The sequence below is a fragment of the Lepus europaeus genome, chromosome 5, assembly GCF_033115175.1.
Source record: "Lepus europaeus isolate LE1 chromosome 5, mLepTim1.pri, whole genome shotgun sequence".
Classification (NCBI taxonomy): Eukaryota; Metazoa; Chordata; class Mammalia; order Lagomorpha; family Leporidae; genus Lepus; species Lepus europaeus.
This window is the reverse complement of record NC_084831.1, coordinates 89,463,118-89,483,665: the sequence shown is the minus strand read 5'-3', so window position 1 is coordinate 89,483,665 and position 20,548 is coordinate 89,463,118.

Genomic DNA, 20,548 nt, shown 5'->3' with positions numbered 1-20,548 from the left:
GAAAATGTTGTTTGTTTTCCATTTTTATAATAAATGACCTCACAAAGTATAGAAGACGGAATTTCAAGAACACAGAGCAAAATGTACATGCCACACATAGCTGGCAGCAGTCTTGAATTGGGAGGAAGAAGAAAGGGTAACAGTACTGACTGAGTGCTAATTCCTTCATTTTATGTAAGGAAAAGCAAGCAATACTGTCTAACATTTAGGATAGGTTATTATATAGGTATCTAGGCATATTACAATATAGCCATTTAAGTATACTTGAAGTTCTTAATGAGATTACCAGTAAATAGTAACTACAAGTTAATCAGTGGAAACTATCAAAGTAAATTAGAATGTGAAGCAAATCTGCCAAGAGGCAGTTTCTTCTAGATGATGGATTTCCTGGGATGCAAGAAAAGCCCTGGATAAACTTAGACCAGTTGGTCACTCTAGAAATATAGCCATACTTTGTAGCATAAAATTACTATAAAAATTATGAATCAAAATAAGAACTGTCAGTATAATATTCAAGAGTGATATTAAATAGCCAGTACATTATTCGTTAAAGACATAGGATTAAAGACCCAGTTGTACCATTATTGGCTCTGTGATAGTGAGCAAGTAAATAACCCCACATAATTGTACGTGCCCAACTAACTCATTGTTAATGTGATGCAAAACAACACACATAAATTGATTTAACCATACCTTGACACAAAAGAAAACTTCAGGAGCCATGTGTTATTGTTACAGTCTCTTTCTGGAAGCCATTCATAGCAAGTTCTAAAAATATGCCCCATGTAAGGCATATAGGCTGCTTGATCAGTTGTTAAGCACTTAAGTATCCTTGGAATGAATGTTAGCAACACACTAAAAAACTTTTTGAAGACACTTATGTCTGGCATTTGGAAAGAGAGGTAAAGAAAAGGTAAGCACTGTTCTCAATCCCAGAGTTGCATGGTACATCAATTTAACTCACATAAAATCAACTCCGCTTTGGGGTGGGGCCAAATATTTAAATAATTCTGGCAATTAAACCAACTATTTCCCTCAGTGATTATACCTGATGGAGGGATGCAATCATGCCTGAAAACCTCTGTTCTGCTTGACAGAAACTTGAAAAAAACATTTATGTGTGTGTTTAAAATCTCTCCTGTGAATGTAACTTAAAATATTCCTGTAATCAGATAGATTAGTAGTATGGTTTTGTCAAAATACTTGGAAAAAAAATTGAAATATTAATTGAAGGTGATAGAAAAACATTGACCAAAGAAGAGTTAATGTTTTGTGTGCTGATTTTATAGTCTTTAAAAAGACTCAAAAATAATTCACCTACAAATATTTTTTTTGAAATTTATTGACATATTTGTTTTAAATTGATAGATAAAATTATATGTCAACATGGTGTTTGAAGTGTATGCCCATTGTGGAATAGTTAAATCTAGCAAACTAAATATGAATTACTGCATATAGTTATCATTTTGTGGAGAGAATACTTAATATCCATTCTCTTAGCATTTTTCAAGAATGCAGTAAGTTATCATTATCTATAGTCACCATGCTGTGCAATAGATCCCTTGAGCTTGTTCTTTCTATATAACTATAATTTTATATCCTTTGACAATATCTACCCAACACCTCAGCCTCTGGTATTCACCACTCTAATATCTACTTCCATGAGATCAGCTTTTTTAGATTCCTCATGTAAGTAAGATCTTGTGGTATTTGTCAGTCTGTGCCTGGCCTATTTCACTTACCCTCTGTTTTCAGGGTCCACCTGTGTTGATACAAATCAGAGGATTTCCCTCTTTTTTATGCTTAAAAGGTATTCCATTGTGGATTTGTACCACATTTTCTTTATCCAATCGTCTGATGATAGACACTTAGGTTTTTTTTTCATATCTTAACTATTATGAAAAGTGCTTCAATACACATGGGACTGGAGATGTCTCTTTTATAGATCGATTGCATTCCCCAGTATGGGGAATGTCAGATCCAATGGTAGTTCTATTTTTAACTTTTAGAGGATTATAATGATTGCTTTCCATATGTCTTCACTAATTTAATTGATACCAATAGTTTCCAAGTTATTTCTTTTTCTCCACATCCTCATCAACATTTGTTATTAGCTTTTGTCTTTTTGATAATAGTTATTCTAACAAGAGTGAGATATTATAATTTGCATTTCCCTGATGGTTCATGATGTTGGGCATTTTTTTTCACATATCTGTTGGCCATTTGTATGTCTTCTTTTGACAAATGTCAATCCAGTTTTTGTCCATATTTATGTTCTTTGTTTTTGACTTGTTTCTATTTTTTAAAACATATTTGGGGTATTATCTTTTACCACATGCATAGTTTGCAATTTTATTTCTATTCTGTTAGTTTTCTCCTCACTCTCCCTGTGCAGAAGCTTTTTATTTAGATGTAATACTACTTATACCACTTCCACTTGTCTTGTTTTGTTGTTGTTACATTTGACTTTCAGGTCACATCCAAAAATCATGGCTCAGACCAATGTCTGACCCATTTTAACTTGGTGAGAACAGATCACATGGTCTTGGTCATAATTGAATCCTCAGTGCCAGGCACACAGTCAGTTCCCAGAAAGTTACCTTTTAAATCATTGAAGATTCACTGAACAGGAATTAAAGGGCAGACATCATGTTCCCCTGGCCTGGAAGCTGTGGTGATCCAGGACAGTCAGGACTCTGAAAAGTCTGTCTTTCTCTTACAAGCCTTTCACCTTTGACAGGACATATCATGAGATATGTCCTCCTAACAGTGTGGACTGAAATACCTGAACCTGATGACGTGGAGGCTTCCCCAGGAGTGAACAGAGAGCCAGTGCTGCCCTTTCGTCCTCTAACTGAGGACCTCATCCTCAAATGGTTGCACACTTCTTGAGAATCACACATACATTAATTCTATTCACTCAGCAGGGAAGCTAGGAGCCTGTGCCTATTTTCACTGGTGAAGCTCTCTGAGCATTCACAAATGAACAGCAGTTCCTATCCTCAAAGAGCTTCCAGGGAAAAGGGAAAGATGGAAAGCTATGTCAATGATGGCCTCACGGTGTAGCTTTCTGAGAAAGAAACTCATAGGCAGACCAGTACACTACTGGGAAACACTGCAGTAATCTGGGGTTGCTGCTAAGAATTGGACTCAAGAGAAGCCCACTTGGCTTGCTACCAAAACTGCACCAAGAGAACACAGAGTGAAAATCAGTCCCCAGAATGGGAGCAGATGGAAAAAATCCAGGAAGCGAAGGGAGAAAATGAAGGTAAGCAAAAGGCCAGAAGCTTGGAGTTGGGTGCTGACTGAGAGGCAATCATGGGTAAGACCTGGTGCAGGAAGATTCTATTTTTAAAAGCCTCATTCTGAAGTTTTTACTCCTGGAATTTGGGCTGGGAAGATCTGATGTGCATTTCAGAAAGAGTTAAGGATGAGGAGGAGAGCTGCAAATGGGCAAAGGATCTAAAAGAAATTCACAAAGCACTTTTGCATATTTTAAGATGTAAATTGGAATGAGAAACAATGATTTTATGTGTTGAAAAATGAGCATACTCCCTAATATTTGACAAAAATGTTTGTATACATCATTTCCCTTGAAGAAAGTTAAGAAATGAGAATAATGGTTCTGTAAAACCTAAAGAATGCTGATAGCTCATTATCCAATGAACTGATATAAATAAATTAAATAAATCAAGCTAAATGAAAGTCAGCAACTGCACACAAGTAGAGAAACAGTGTTCATTGTTTTGGGTTTGGTTTTGCCTTGTGAGTTTTTTTTTTTTCTATTTTCTCTATAAAATAATATAATCATGATCCTCAGTGTCATTGAGGAACCATAGGTCGGGAAGGTCCACAGAGTCCCTGACCCTGACACAGGAGCCACAAGACAGTGGAGATGACCTGGACTTTAAAGATGGAGATGGCCAAGCTGGTTCTGGAATCTTCTGCCATCTCCATGAAGCCTACCCACTGCTGCAGTCTAAAAGCAACCAGCCCTGTCTTGACAGCAAATGGCACCATCCAACCTCAGAACAACTTTTCAGAATAGGCAAGAAGAAACAAGCTACTATCAGGAGTACAGACTGAGGACTTGCTTATCTTGTTTCCATGTCAGGTTGTTATTTCTCAGCCCCCACAGCTGAAATGCACCAGGAATGATTCCTCTTCAGGCAGCTACACGTTGGGATGACACATGAGCACCTCTTAAAAGACTGAATACAAAATTCAGAGCAAGTACGAGCAATTTTTCGCTACCAAATTCACAACATTTCATGAAATTCTTGTTTGATCAGATTATGTCAAACTTGACACAAGGTTAGCAAGCCAAGTGCTTGGTCTTTTGCATATCATAGTACTGGATCTCAACACAAGTAATGGCTACTTTACACACTTTGCAGCTGATCTGATATCCAGTTTCAGCCCCACCTTTGCATTCTAAGAACATTTTCATGTTAGAGGTTCATTTTCATATATCTTAAAAAAGCTTAAAATGTTCAGGTTGCTGTAATCATATTGCGAATTTCTTCCTACCATTAAACAGACTTGCCCTACAAATTTTCCAAACAAAAATATCTGAAAGAACAGTTCAGCAAATATGCCTTTTATGGTAAGCAACAAAGAAGTTTTCCAATTATAGTTCTGGAAGAACTATGTGTGAGTGTACGTAGGTATGTGCATCTTAAATTTCAATGTGTATTGCATAAATTTTGTTAATCTTACAGAATCTGGCCTTGAATTTGATGTTCAATAATAGTTAGAAAATGTACTTTGCCTACAGAAAATTATTGTTTTGTAAAAATATAAGTTGTAATGGCAGAGTACTTTAATATAGGTCTTACCATTAAATATAAAAACTGTTCCAGGCACATTCTCTGAAACATAAGTAAGAATGGACAAAAATATGTGATTACAATAACACAGATTATGTTTGCAATCATAGGTCTATGACTGTGTAACATGGAATGAAAGTACATTAAAGACTTGTCCTTTAAAGCTGCTATATTATGTTAGTAAAAAATACCTTGACTTTACTACCCATGTGGAGTATTTTATGAGATTCAACTCATCCACACAATCAAGATCTCCCTGAGCAAATGCATACCAATAGACACCATGTAAGTTAGTAATCAGAGATGGTTGTTCTTAATCAGGTAATGTTGGTTTTAGTCTCCCTAAAAAGATAATAAAAAAAATACTGATTAAAGAAAAACTAAAATAGTAAAGCAATAACTACCTCATCAAAGTCTTAATAGTGTCTCAAAAAGGGTACATCACAGTAAGGTATTTATGGGATCTGGGTTCCTGAAATGACTAATAATTTTAAGGCAAATCTTAAAAGATGAAGTGTTTGATAGAGGTAAGTTGGTGGAATAGCAACAGGGAGGTCTTCTCTAGGCTCTGCCAACTTAGCAAGGAAAAAAAAAAATGGTGAAGTCATACTTTCAGGGAAAAGTTACAGGGAAAACCACAGTGGGAGATTTCACAAAAGCAGCAGAAATGGCTTGGATCTAAGGGGAAGACACAGATGCATAGCAACCAGGATGGAGCACAACAAAAGAACCAGAAGCCTGCTCCAATAGAAAGGTGAGGTCAGAATGCACCAGCTGTGCTGTTCCACTGTTGATACAGCTGCAGGGAGAGACTAGTATACTATACAGTGCTTGAGTCCCATCCAGAACCCTCAGGGGAGCTGAGCAACTGCTCACCCTGGGAAGAGGAGAGCGACAGACATCTCTCTCCACTTATTCCCCTGCCACACCAGTGCTCAGCAGCTAGAAGTCTAGTGCCATTTCAGACATAAACAACAGTAGCATCCCCAGCTTTTCAGTGCATACCCAGCAGTTAGTGGTGACTACTGGTGGGGACAACCACAACAGTTTGAATCAACTGATAGGCTGTCCCCACCTGTCATCAGAGCAACAATCCCAGCTCTGCTACTTCAACCACTTGGCAATGGGCATGGAGAGGGAGCCAACCCCATTGAAGGGAAGTGCTGCCTGCAGGACTCTCCTAAGTGCCCAGTACAACTGTGAAGCGAGCAGGGCTGCAGCTGGTAAATACTGAGCATGCCTATGACTCAGAGATCTTACCAGAGAGAAAAACTAACATACCCCACTGGCACCAAATCTGGTTGCGAGGATAGGACTCAATACAGTGGATTGGAACACACTGGGACAGTGGCCCTGGGAGCACCATGGCCCCCTGCAGTTAGGACCAGATAGCAAATGGGAGTGGCCCCACTTGCATTCCTCCAAGCCACAGAGGCATTGTTTAAAGATAAAGAAGTCATCAGAATAAAAGAAAAACATTCTACAACTTGCTAAAAATAAAGGCAAAAATCCAAGAAATAGAATAAGGAAGACATTATGACCTCTGCAAAGGAGTACAACAAGATTTCAATAATCGAATGTGATGATGAAGATATTGAGGAAATGGAATTCAAAAAATTAATCATAGGATCATTTAAAAAATAATCAGAAGCAAATCCACGAACTAAAGAAAACTATAAATGATATGAATGGAAATTTTTCCCATGAAATAGAGATTTTAAGGAGAAATCAAAATGAAATACTAGAAATGAAGAATTTGATAGATCAAATAAAAAATGCAGTGGAAAGCCTTAACAACAGAGTTGGTGAAGCAGAAGAAAGAATACCCAAAATAGAAGACAAATTTCTGGAAATTTTACAGTCAGAAAAAAAATCATAAGAAGAAATCAGAAAACTTAAAAACAGTATTTGAGATACCTGGGATACTATGAAATGATCCAACATACTGATCTTAGGAGTGCCTGAAGGAATGAAGGAAATAGAAAGCCTACTTAGTGAAATAATTACAGAAAACCTCCTTAAGTTGGAGAAAGAAAGGAAAGTCCAAGAACAGAAAGCACATAGAACTCCAGATATGGCCAGAAAAGATCTTCACCATGACACATTGTAGTCAAACTTCCCATAGTAAAGCATAAAGAAAATATTCTAAAATGTGCATAAGAGAAACACCAGATTACCTTCAGAGGATCTCCAATTAGAGTCACAGCTGACTTCTCATCAGAAACCCTACAGTGCTAGAAGACAATGGCAAAATATAGTACAAATTTTAACAGAAAAAAATTGTCAACCCAGATACTGTACCCTACAAAGCTCTCAATTATCAATGAAGATGAAATAAAGACCTTCCATAACTAACTGAAATTGAATTTATCACCACACATCCAACCTTACAAAAGATGCTAAACACAGAATGAAACCCACCATCATGAAAGAATGTGAAGACAGAAAATCCTCTAGTAAAAGTACAAAAGAAATCCAAACAAAGGAACAGGAATATTCATGGAAAATGGCAAGGCCAAGTAGGTACTTATCAATAGTTACCTTTAATCTAAATGGCCTGAACTCTCCAGTTAAAGAAACAGAGTGACTGAATGGATTATAAAGCAAGACCCATTTATTTTCTCCCTACAAGAAACACACTTCACCAACAAAGAGACATGTAAACTGAATGTGAAAAGATGGATGGAAAAAGGAAAAGTGGGGGCGGAGTTGTGCCATCCTAAGATCAGACAAAATAGACTATTATTTTTTTTTATAGGCAGAGTGGACAGAGAGACAGAGAGAAAGGTCTTCCTTTGCCATTGTTTCACCCTCCAATGGCTGCCGTGGCTGGTGCGCAGCAGCCGGCGCACTGCGCTGATCCGAAGGCAGGAGCCAGGTGCTTCTCCTGGTCTCCCATGGGGTGCAGGGTCCAAGCACTTGGGCCATCCTTCACTGCACTCCTGGGCCACAGCAGAGAGTTGGCCTGGAAGAGGGGCAACTGGGACAGAATCCGGTGCCCCAACCGGGACTAGAACCCGGTGTGCCAGCGCTGCTACGCGGAGGATTAGCCTGTTGAGCCATGGCGCCGGCCCAGACAAAATTGACTTTAACACAAAAACTGTTAAAAGAAACAAAGAATGATTAAGGGATCAATGCAACAGGAAGATATGACTATAATAAATTTATATGCACCAAATTACAGGGCACCTGGTTAGTTAAAAGATCTGTTAATAGATCTAAAGGGAGACATAGACTCTAATACAATAATAATGGGGGACTTCAACACCCCAGTTTAATCAATATCAAAAACCATGTGATAATCTCAACAGATGCAGATAAAGGATTTGACAAAATCCAACCTCCTTTTATAATGAAATACTTAGCAAATTGGGTATAGAAGGAACATTCCTCAACATAATCAAAGCAAGTTATAACAAATCCACAGCCAGCATCCTACTGAAAAGAAAAAAAATAGAGGCATTCCCATTAAGATCTGGAACCAGCCAAGAATGTTCACTCTCAACATTGCTATTTAATATAGTCCTGGAAGTTTTAGCCAGAGCCATCAGGCAAGAAAAAGAAATCAAAGAGATTCAAATAGGGAATGAAGAAGTCAAACTATCCCTATTTGCTGATGACATGATTCTATATATAGGGCATCCAAAAGAGACTCCACAAAGAGACTATTGTAACTCATAAAAGAGTTTGGTAAAGTAACAGGATATAAAATCAACACACAAAAATCAATAGCCTTCATATTCACAGACAATGCCAAGGCTGAGCTTGAGCTTCTAAGATAAATCCCATTCATAATAGCCACAAAAAAATAAATTCCTTGGAATTAGTTTAACCGAGGAAGGTGTCAAAGATCTCTGTGAGGAAAGTTACAAAACCTTAAAAAAATAGAACAAGACATTAATAAGTGGAAAATTTTTCTATGCTCATGGATTGGAAGAATCAACATCTTCAAAATGTCCATACTACCAAAAGCAATATATAGATTCAATGTGATAGCAATCCAAATACCAACAACACTTTTCTCAGATATAGAAAAAATTTCATGTGGAAACACAGGAGACCCATAATAGCTAAAGCAATCTTAAACAACAAAAACAAGGTTGGAGGCATCACAATATCAGACCTAAAGACATAGTACAGGGCAGTTATCATCAAAGCAGCCTGGTACCATAGACCAATGGAGCAGAATAGAAACCCAAGAAATAAATCCACATATCTACAATCAACTTATTTTTGATAAGGAAACAAAAATCAACTCCTGAATCCAAGACAGTCTCTTCAACAAATGGTTCTGGGAAAACTGGATCTCCCCTCTCAGAAGTATGAATCAAGACCCCTAACTCACACCTTACACAAAATCCACTCAAAATGGATAAGGGACCTAAATCCACAATGTGATATCATCAAATTACTAGCAAATGTTGGGGAAACCCTACAAGACATTGGCATAGGGGAAGACTTATTGGAAAAGACCCCAGAAGTGTAGGTAATCAAAGCCAAAATTAACAAGTGAGATTCCATCAAACTGAGGAGCTTCTGCACTGCAAAAGAAACATGCAGCAAAGTAAAGAGGCAACCATCAGAATGGGAGAAAATATTTGCAAACAATGCAACTGACAAAAAACTAGCTTCGAAAATCTATAAAGAACTTAAGAAACTCAACAAGAACAAAATAAACAACTCAATTAAGAAATGGGCAAAGGAACTGAACAGACATTTCTAGTGAGGAAATTTAAGTGGTTAATGAAATAAATGCTCAGGATCACTACCCATCAGAGAAATGTAAATCAAAACCATAATGAGGTTTCACCTCACTCCCATTAGAATGGCTCACATACAGAAACTAACAAACAACAAATATTGGTGAAGATGTGGGGAGAAGGGTACCTTAATCAACTGTTGGTGGAAATGTAAACTGGTACAGCCACTGTGGAAGACAATATGGAGATATCTCAGAAAGCTGAATACAGACCTACCATATGATCTAGCCATTCCACTCCAGGAAATTAAATAAATGAAATCAGCCTATGAAAGACTTAGCTGTACCCCCGTGTTCATTTCAGCTCAATTTACAATAGTTAAGACATGGAATCAACCCAGATATCCATCAACTGAAGATTGGCTAAGAAATTATGGTATATATACATTATGGAATACTATAGAGTTGTAAAAAGAAATGAAAACCTACCATTGGGAACAAAATTGATGCAACTGGAAACCATTATACTTAGTGAAATAAGCCAGTCACAAAAGGACAAATACCTTACGGTCTTTCTGATCTGTGGTAACTAATAGAGTACTTAAAATGTAATCTAAAGGAGTGAAACTGACACTTTGAGATGCCTCAATTTTGAACAGCCCTTACCTTGACTGTTGTGGAACAATGTTTTTCTTTTGTATTTGTTCTTTATTTCTTTTTTTAATACTAATCGGTGAACTCTCTATCTGGTGTAGGATTAATATTATGAGTATAAAAATTAACTGAAAATTGATCTCTGTGAAAAATAATAATGGGAAAGGAAGAGAGATGAAGAAGAAATGTGGGGGTATAGGTGTGAAGAGGTGGGGAGGAAGAAGCATCATGTTTTCAAATCTGTGTATATTAAATGCATGAAGTTGTATTTCTTAAACAATAAAAAAATAAGATGAATTGTCTTAGTCAATGTAGGCTGCTCTAACAAAGTACCACAAACTGGGTCACTTATAAATAGCACAGCAATTCATTTAGCCCTGGTAAGTACAGTGTCTGGTGAGAGCTAGTTTCACAGATTCATGTAGGTTGACTCTTTGCTACTTCCTTACACGATGGAAGGGGGAAAACTGCTCTCTGGAACACTCATGACTCAATCACCTCCCAAAATCTTTGTCCCCTAATACCACCACATTGTGATTAAGTTTCAACATACATATTTTTAGGGCACATAGCCACACCATATCATGGGGAATTATTTGAGATTGGACAGGGCTTATGACATCATAGCTTTGAATGGGTAGGCACAACAAGATGAGACCCTTGGGTGAGTCTTGATGAATATGTTGCTAGACTTGATAAGTAAGGTCTTTAGTTGGTTTACATTCTCTCTTCCAAAAGTGGATATCCTGGAGCAAGAAACTAAGCCCCTATTTTGTATAGCCCCAATATTGATTAGCAAGGAAATAAAGGACTTCAGATTCTATGTGGTCCCAGAACTTTTCAACATAGAAAGGAAGGTATGTTTGGTCTCAGATATCAGTGTTTGCTAACTGACCTTTGTATAGTCTAAATTTGGGATCTGTCATTTGCAACAGTGCTGGACATATTGTAAGTATATTTCCCAGTGATAGTCATTCAGACTTCTGTGAGTGTTTTACATCATCACTCCCATCACTCTCCAAAAGTCAAAATCACAAACTAGGGGCCAGGGTGGTGGTATAGTAGGCTAAGCCTCCTCTTGCAGTGTCTGCATCCCATATGGGCACCAGTTTGTGTTCTGGCTGCTCCTCTTTCAATCCAGCTCTCTGCTATGGCCTGAGAAAGCAGTGATAGATGACCCAAGTGCTTGGGACCCTGCACCTGCGTGGGAGACTTGGCAGTTTTTTTCTCTTAGTACTTGGACTATATCTTACCATTCTCTCCTAGCCTGTAGGGTTTCTGATGAGAAGTCAGCTGTGAGTCTAATTGGAGATCCTCTGAGAGTAATCTGACATTTCTCTCTTGCACATTTTAGAATCTTTTCTTTATGTTTCACTGTGGTGAGTTTGATTACAATGTGTCATGGTGAGGATCTCTTTTGGTCATATTTATTGGGGGTTCTATGTGCTTCCTGGACTTGGATGTCTCTGTCCTTCTCCAAACCTGGGAAATTTTCTGCTAGTATCTCACTAAAAAAGCCTTCTAATCCTTTCTCTTTCTCCATGTGCATAGGAGACTTGGAAGAAGCTCCTGGATCCTGACTTTGGATGGGCTCAGCTCCAGCTGTTCTAGCCACTGTGGTCATTTGGGGAGTGATCCAGTGGATGGAAGACCTCTGTCTCTCTTCTCTCTGTCTATTGGGAACCCATACTTCTGTTCATGTTTTCAAAGTGCCATAATTCTCTTTTAGCCTAAACTGTCTACTTCCTTTGACTTCCTCAAAAGGCCCATGAAATTATTAGACCATTCTGGTGGAACACAGAGGATCTTGTCATCTGAATCAGCTCAAAGTGTGGATAAAACTCCTTCAGTTCAATTCCTTGAATGTAATTCCATTTCATCTGAAAACCCATGAACAAGACATACAGTTTGTTAACTCTGCACACATTTAAATGTACACTGGTGGGATAAGCATAGGGTAATCATAACTAATATACTTGCTCAAAAATAGAAGTGGATGGAAGTCTTCTATATCAACAATTCAGAGATAAGCAGGGGACATATGAACAGTTCCTTAATCAGGGGTAAAAAATACTACAATTATTGTGTCATCTCAGCTCCTGGTCTTCTCTCTGGTCAACCTTATTTACATAAAGAGTTTTTTATAGTTGAGTAACTTTTTTCAACCTGATTCTTACTTGTAAAATTTCAAGAGTTGAGAGACCAATTTTTAATTTGTATCTTCCCTCTCCTTTTCTATACAAGGTGTTATAATTCTTTTAAAATCTGTGTGCTTGGAGACAGCAATGTGGCATAGCCAATAAGGCTACTGTTCATAACTCTTTTGTCCCATATATCAGTGCCAATTCAAATCCTGATTACTCTACTTCCCAACCAGCTTCCTGCTAATGTGTATGCAAGGCAGCAGAAGATGGCCCAAATACATGGGCCCCTCATACCAATTTGGAAGACAAGGGTGGAGTTCTGGGCTACTGGCCCAGACCTGGCTATTGTGGTCATTTGGGGAATGAACCACTGATGGATGATACTCTGTTGCTCTTCCTTTCTAATAAATATATTGAAAAATGTGTGTCCTTCTTACATGTCAGTTTATAATCTACACCATTAGACAAAGTCATATCCATGATCTTTTTGGAATAGGCTCATCTCTCCTTGAGTCTTGTTTGAAGTTGCTGTGGAACAATGCCTTTGAGGTTCTTGGAAGCCCTATTGTTTAATGGAGGGTGTGTGCGAGGCATATTTTATGATCCTTAGAAGACATTTTGTCTGGTTGAAATGATCTTTGAGGTGCTGAGGTCTTAATAAGGGATTTTATTAGTCATATTCTTAGCTTTCCTATTTCCTGATAATACTTTGAATTTGATCTCTGCCATAGGCTATTTCTTACTTTAAGAACCTTCTGCTGGCTGGAAAGGCTATCTGGAGCTCTACAATTCTTCTAAATCCTATTTGAAAATTAAATAGTTCATTCATCTCTCTCTTCTCACATTTTATTGTAAGTGGCTAGAAGAAGTCAAACAGTATCTTCATCACTCTTTGTGGAAATTTCCAAACCTAATCATTGAGTTTATTGGGTCTATTTCCTTCTTTCTACGTCACTGCAGGTTATAGTCTCTGCTACTACCATTATTCCCTTGTGCCCTTTACTGGCAACCTCCTTGAACACTGCCAGGATTCTGCCCACTATCTGTTCACAAAATCAGTGTGCCATATATTTCAGGATTTATTATAACAGCACCCTTCTTCCAAGGCCCAAATTTTGTTTTAATTATCTGTTTCTGTGTAATAAATTATAGCAAAAATATTGGCAAAAATACAACCGCTTTGCCAATTAGCTACATCTTCTGTCACCTCATTTTACCTTGTTGACTTAGGTGGATATAATATTCAGCTCTGCACGGGGCAGGAATTATGAGGGACAGGGCTGACTACTCCACCTCATGTGTACTGCATCATTTAGTCTCTTTGATACATGATGGAGAAGAAGGTACAGCTCCCCACTGGGATCCAGGGACACTGGAGGAGTTTGGGTAAACAGAGTGCTAATTAGCCTTGCCTCATATCACCTGGTTCATTCTGGCTTATTTCTTCCAGGTAGGTGTAGAAATTTGGGCTCCATAGGATTCCTTTAACACCAGAAGTGACATAAAAATGAAGTGCTGGGAAGGGCTGATTTTGGGGGAGTATGCTGATGCATAGTGGTGACTAGCGCTATCGTGCACCCCCTCTTTATGTCGTACTGCCAAGGGGTGATGATAGAGTCGCAGGTTACCACTAGACTTTGCAGGTATTGCCTAAAGGAGAACCCAGAGTACTGTCTCCTTTTTGAGGAAGTGAATGAAAGACCATTTCCCCACCTGACACCTCCAACTCTATCCTAGCAAGGGAACTGGAGCACAAAGATCTGCTTTCACCAGGACAGGAACAGATTAGTTCCTCTCTAGATCTAACGCCACCCAGCAGAGGAAACTGAATATCATGATTTCATTTTCCTTGGAAGCTATAAAAACCTTTTTTTAAAACTTTTATTTAACAAATATAAATTTTCAAGGTACAACTTTTGGATTATAGCAGCTTTCCCCCCCTATAACCACCCTCCCACCCGAAACCCTCCCATCTCCCACTCCCTCTTCTATCTCACTCACATCAAGATTCACTTTCAGTTATCTTTATATACAGAAGATTAATTTAGTATATACTAAGTAAAGATTTCAACAGTTTGCACCCACACAGAAACACAAAGTATAAAGTACTGTTTCAGTGCTAGTTATACTTTTTTTTTTTTTTTACGCTTTAGTTTTATGAGCAGCACATCATATATAACTATGGATGACAAAAGACTTTAAGTCGCCATGTTTAAAATGATAAACATGTTTAAAATGATAAGTTATACTGTTAATTCATATAGTACAACACATTAAGGACAGAAATCCTACATGGGGAGTAAGTGCACAGTGACTCCTATTGTTGATTTATTTATTTATGATGTCAGTAATCACCAGAGGCTCTTGTCATTAGCTGCCAAGGCTATGGAAGCCTCTTCAGTTCACAAACTCCGACCTTATTTAGACAAGGCCATAATCAAAGTGGAAGTTCTCTCCTCCCTTCAGAGAAAGGTACCTCCTTCTTTGATGGCCCATTCTTTCCACTGGGATCTCACTCTCAGAGATCTTTCAATTACATTTTTTTTTTTTTTTTTTTTTTTTTTTTTGCCGGAGTGTCTTGGCTTTCCATGCCTGAGAAACTCTCAGGGGCTTTTTAGCTGGATCTGAATGCCTTAAGGGCTGATTCTGAGGCCAGAGTGCTGTTTAGGACATCTGCCATTCTATGAGTCTGCTGTGTATCCTGCTTCCCATGTTGGATCGTTGTCTCCCTTTTTAATTCTATCAGTTAGTATTTGCAGACACTAGTCTTATTTATGTGATCCCTTTGACTCTTAATCCTATCATTATGAACAATTGTGAACTGAAATTGATCACTTTGACTAATGAGATGGCATTGGTACATGCCACTTTGATGGGATTGAATTGGAATCCCCTGGCACGTTTCTAACTCTACCATTAGGGGTAAGTCCGATTGAGCATGTGCTGAACTGTACATCTCCTCCCTCTCTTTTTCCCCCTCTTATATTTAACAGGGATCATTTTTCAGTTAAATTTAAAAACCTAAGAATAATTGTGTGTTAATTAAAGAGTCCAACCAATGGTATTAAGTAGAACAAAAAATACCAAAAGGGATAAAGTATTAAGTTGTTCATCAACAGTCAGGGCAAGGGCTGATTCAGTCATTGTTTCTCATGGTGTCCATTTCACTTCAACAGGTTTCCTTTTTTGTGCTCAGTTAGTTGTCACTGACCAGGGAGAACATATGATATTTGTCCCTTTGGGACTGGCTTCTTTCACTCAGCATGATGTTTTCCAGATTCCTCCATTTTGTTGCAAATGAACAGATTTCATTTTTTTTTTACTGCTGTATAGTATTCTATAGAGTACATATCCCATAATTTCTTTATCCAATCTTCTGTTGGATATCAAAATCTTAATGCTCAAGAATAATCATTGGCCCAAGGCTCTACCCTCCAGGATCACTGGGGAAGAAGTCTCACCTCTTTAGCTTTGCTGGGCAGCTGTTGAGACCCCACCTCTCCAAGAGGCTCTGCCCTCATGACTTTTGGCAGTCTTACTCCCCAAAATAATTATCCTGGATTAGAGCTTTTGATCTGAGGAGCTCTCATACTCAAATTGCCCACCAGTTTCTCTGTCTTAGGTTAAAGGAGAAGCCCTGCCCTCATAGCATCCCTCTCACTCTAACACTATTAGGATTCAATATGTGATTGAGAGGAGGGGAGACACAAATGTTCAAACCCTAGGAAATAGTAAAATCTTGCCAACATCAGTAGAATCCATGTCACTAGATGCTTTGAAATCTATGTGCAGGTAGCCATGCTACCATGGTTTGTGCACTTGATTCTCTGGTGAAGATAGCATGGAATGGGATGCTAGTAAGGTTTACCATCTATGTATTCCAAAGGGGTAGCTGTTGCACTACTCCTAGAAGCTTAACTTGTTGGAATCAAAGAATACAGTGATGGTGTAGGGAAATGGTACTGAGCAGCAAGCTAAGTAGTCCACTGAGTGCCTTTGTTCCCTCCTTAGAAATTGTTCTGTCCCATAGATTTTTTTCCATTTTTGGCATGTGATAGGTGCAATAGCCTCAGTGGTCTCCAAAATGCCTTCACTGTCATTCTTCCTATGTCTTGATGAATAGTACTCAACCCATCCATACTATCTCACTATCAAAGATTCACCTGACCACATTCTTTGTACTCATACTTTTTCATTTCTTTCAATGCGGATAGGCTGAAATTTTTCATATTTTTAATCTCTACTTTTTTTAATTTAAAATTTCATCTTTAAATTATCTCTCATTTTTACTGTAATCATTCAAGAGAAGTCAAGCCACATTTTGAACACTGTACTTAGAAATTATAGAGACAAATAATCTATTTCATTGCTTTAAAATTTGACCTCTCACAAAACACTTAGATATGAACACAATTCAGACAAATTCTTTGTAATTTTATAACAAAGATAACTCTCCTCCATTCCCTCATTTCCATCTGAAATCCGATCAGAATGACCTTCATCATCTTTTTTCATTTACTTATTTGACAGGTAGAGTTACAGACAGTGAGAGAGAGAGAGACAGAGAAAGAAAGGTCCTCCCTCCATTGGTTCACTCCCCAATTGGCCTCAATGGCCAGAGCTATGCCGATCCGAAGCCAGGAGCCAGGTGCCTCCCCCTGGCCTCCCATGTGGGTGCAGGGGCCCAAGCACTAGGGCCATCCTCCACAGCCTTCCCATGCCACAGTGAGCTGGACTGGAAGAGGAGCAGCCAGAACTAAAATCTGGCGCCTATATGGGATGCCGATGCTGCAAGTGGAGGATTAACTTAGTGCACCACGGCACCAGCCCCCATCATCCATATTTCTACCAACATTTTGCATGAACAATGACCATGTGACCATGAGGTCACTTAGGGAATCTCTAAGAACATAGACGTTTTCTCTGCAGCTCATTTCTTTTCCTCCTAAGCCATTCTTAAATAATATTTCATGCTATTTTTTCAGACAAATATATTTTCTTACTTTATCAGCTTTCCAGCCTCTCCATATTACAAAGTTCCAACATTTCTTCCCTCTTTTTTTAGGAATTTATTATAGCAGTACCTCACTCTTTGTTTCAATTTTGTCTTAGTCCACTTATGCTGTAGAGTTACTGCCTGGACACCATTACTGAGTACTGTAAACTGGGTATTTCTGAAGAACAGAAATCTATTTCTCTTAGTTCTAGAGGCTAGGAAGACCAAGGTCAAGGCACCAGTAGATTCATTACCTCTGAGGATCCATTTCCTTGTTCATAGTTCAAACTGTGTTGTTGCATGGTGGGAGGGGAAGGACAATTCTCTGGAACCTCTTTGATAAAAGTGCTAATCTCAATCATGAGAGTAGGGCCCCAGAACCTTATCTTGTTCCAGAGACCTTACATTCTAACACTATTAGGATTCAATATGTGATTGAGAGGAGGGGAGACACAAATGTGCAAACCCTAGGAAACAGTAAAATCTTGCCAACATCAGTAGAATCCTGTCTTGGGGCCACAAGCAGACTTACACCTTGAGAAGATGTTCATATTGGATTTTATTTAAGACACAATACCAGAGTATCAATATCCAAATTAGCTACTATCTGGTAAGATTAGGAAAGTCCTCAGATTTCAATAAAGAAGTCAACAGTAGAACAGTACATCTAAACATTCCATTTTCCCACTATATCTTTCTATTAATTTCACAGGTGAAACACCACAGAGGGAAGGAAAAATATTATTTGGCTAAATGTTCAAGAGTGACATGAATTAGAACAAAGAAATACCTACAGACCATTAGTTTCTTGGCTCTATGAGACAGGTTGTGTTATTATTATAAGGTCTAAAGTATCAAAAAATAATTTTCATATTGTTCTTTAACATTTGCAAAATTTTATCCCTGTGAATATTTTTGGATGATTTGTATTATCTACTCACCTTAATTTTCCCTTTACTTTCTTTACTATTGCAATGTAATTATTTTAATTCTTTCTATTTAACATTGTTTACAAGTAACTTTATTGATAATTTCCTACTCAAGGTCTTAAGATTCAGATGAAAAGATCGAATTGCTTTATCTTTGAGACCATCAATTTACGCTAGACCCTATTCCAATTGTATTTTAGGTGTGTATCAAAACCTTGAGCAAATAGAGAATAAGCAACAGAGCTAGTTTCCATTCTGTTATTGATATCATATTAAATTCCTTGGTTTGGGCCTAAGGTTGTTCAAAGAAAGAAAATATAGGTTTAGGGTCACATCTCTTTCAGATTTATTCCTGAATGATGTCTAAAGATATTAAAGAGGCTATTCCTGCAGTCATTAATAGAGTCATCCTCTCTTTGCTTATAGGACAAGATTACAGCAAAATCTAGTCTCACAGAAAGGACTTTAAGGATGGCCTCTTAAAGCTTTTGCTCTTCATCTACAGCTTTTGTAACCCCTGTAATCTTCTCAACAATTCAGGTGTATAAGGTCATACTAAGAATCTTCCCACTGACTTCTCTAATTCTTTATTCCAAGATACCTATTAACATATGAAGTAAATTATATAGATCTAAGATTCACAAATCTTATGTTTTTAGAACAACTCTAAATTATTTTAAAAAATCTTTGTCGTGTGTAGGATTTAGAAAGTAATTAACAGTGAATGTCAAGTTAAAGACAAAGGTTGAAATTTAGCCACCCAGAATTCCATTTTGAAGTGGAGTTTCTTGTAGGCTAGAGGAAAAGGTGATGAATTAGAACTAAGGTGAGAAATAAGGGTAATATGGGAGCCCAGGAAGGAAGAATATTAGTGGAATAAACAGTTTGTAGCTCAGGATGATTAAGAGAACTTTGCTTTGGCTAAGGAATATTTTGAAAGCACTGATTTCAAAAATCAGATTTTTGGGAAGATTTCTTATTATATTTATTTTAAAGATTTAATGTATTCATTTGAAAGGCAGAGAGAGAGAGAGAAGGAATCTTCTATCTGCTGATTCACTACCCAAATGGCTGAATTGGCCAGAGCTGTGCTGATCTGAAGGCAGGAGCCAGAAGTTTCATCTGGGTCTCCCACATGGGTGCTGGGGCCCAAGCACTTGGGCCATCTTCTGCTACTTTCCCAGGCACATTAGCAGGGAGCTAGATTGGAAGTGGAACAGCTGGGACTTGAACTGTTGCCAAAATGAGATGCCAGCACTGCAGTTGGTGGCTTTATTTGCTATACCACAGCACCGGCCTCTGGAAGATTTCTTATGCCAATGAAAAGTGCAGACCATGTTCCTCCCAACAGACATCTCAAATGAGTGATTTTGTTCAAATTGAGGTTTTCCAAAACAGCCACTAGAATTCTAAATTATCCTTGATGAAATTATTCCAGTTAAATGGATAAATAAATATGCTATTGTAGAAACACATGCTAGAAGCCGAATTCTTAACACTTTGCTGAGATCCAAAGGCTCAAGAACCTTGGCATGGAATCACATTCTTCTCTGGGGTCCTTTGAGAGTCTCACACAGGTTTGTCTGACAGCCATGGGTCATGAACCAGAACTGGGAGGCCTTATGAAAGCAATGGTATTTTGAATAGGTAGCTTGTGTTCATTGTGTCTTTGGTTCCCATATTAATCAGTGTTTTCCTAAGAAACACAGCCAGTAAGATACATGGAGATAGAGATTTATTGTGAGGGATTAGTTCACATAATTATAGAGGCTCATAAATTACATGAACTATGGTCAGTAAACTAGGAACCCATAAAGCTGATGCTGCAGTTCTATTCCCAGTCTGAAGGTCTGAGAACGAGGAGAGCAACCGTCTCATTGTGAGCCTGAAGCTGTGAGAACCATGGCATCAAGGGTTAAAAAGCACCAGCCTGAGTCCAAAGGCCCAAGAACAAGTAGAGCTGATGTCCAGGAGGAGAATATGGATATTTCAGCTCAGGAAAAGAGACAGAATTTACAGGTCTTCTGGGATTTTTTGCTGTTGTTCTATTCACGCCCTCAGGAGACTAGATGAGGCCCCTACATCAATGAGGGTACTATTTGTCAGTCTTCAGATTCAAATGTTAGTCCCTTCCAGAAAACCCTCATATGCACACAGAAACAATGCTTTATCACCTATCTGGGCATTCCTTAGGCAGTCAAGTTAGCAAACAAAATTATCCACCACAGCCTCAGGCTTAGTAATTTAACCATCTCAACTTACAGATAGGAGATTTGGGGTACATGAGTCTCCTTAAA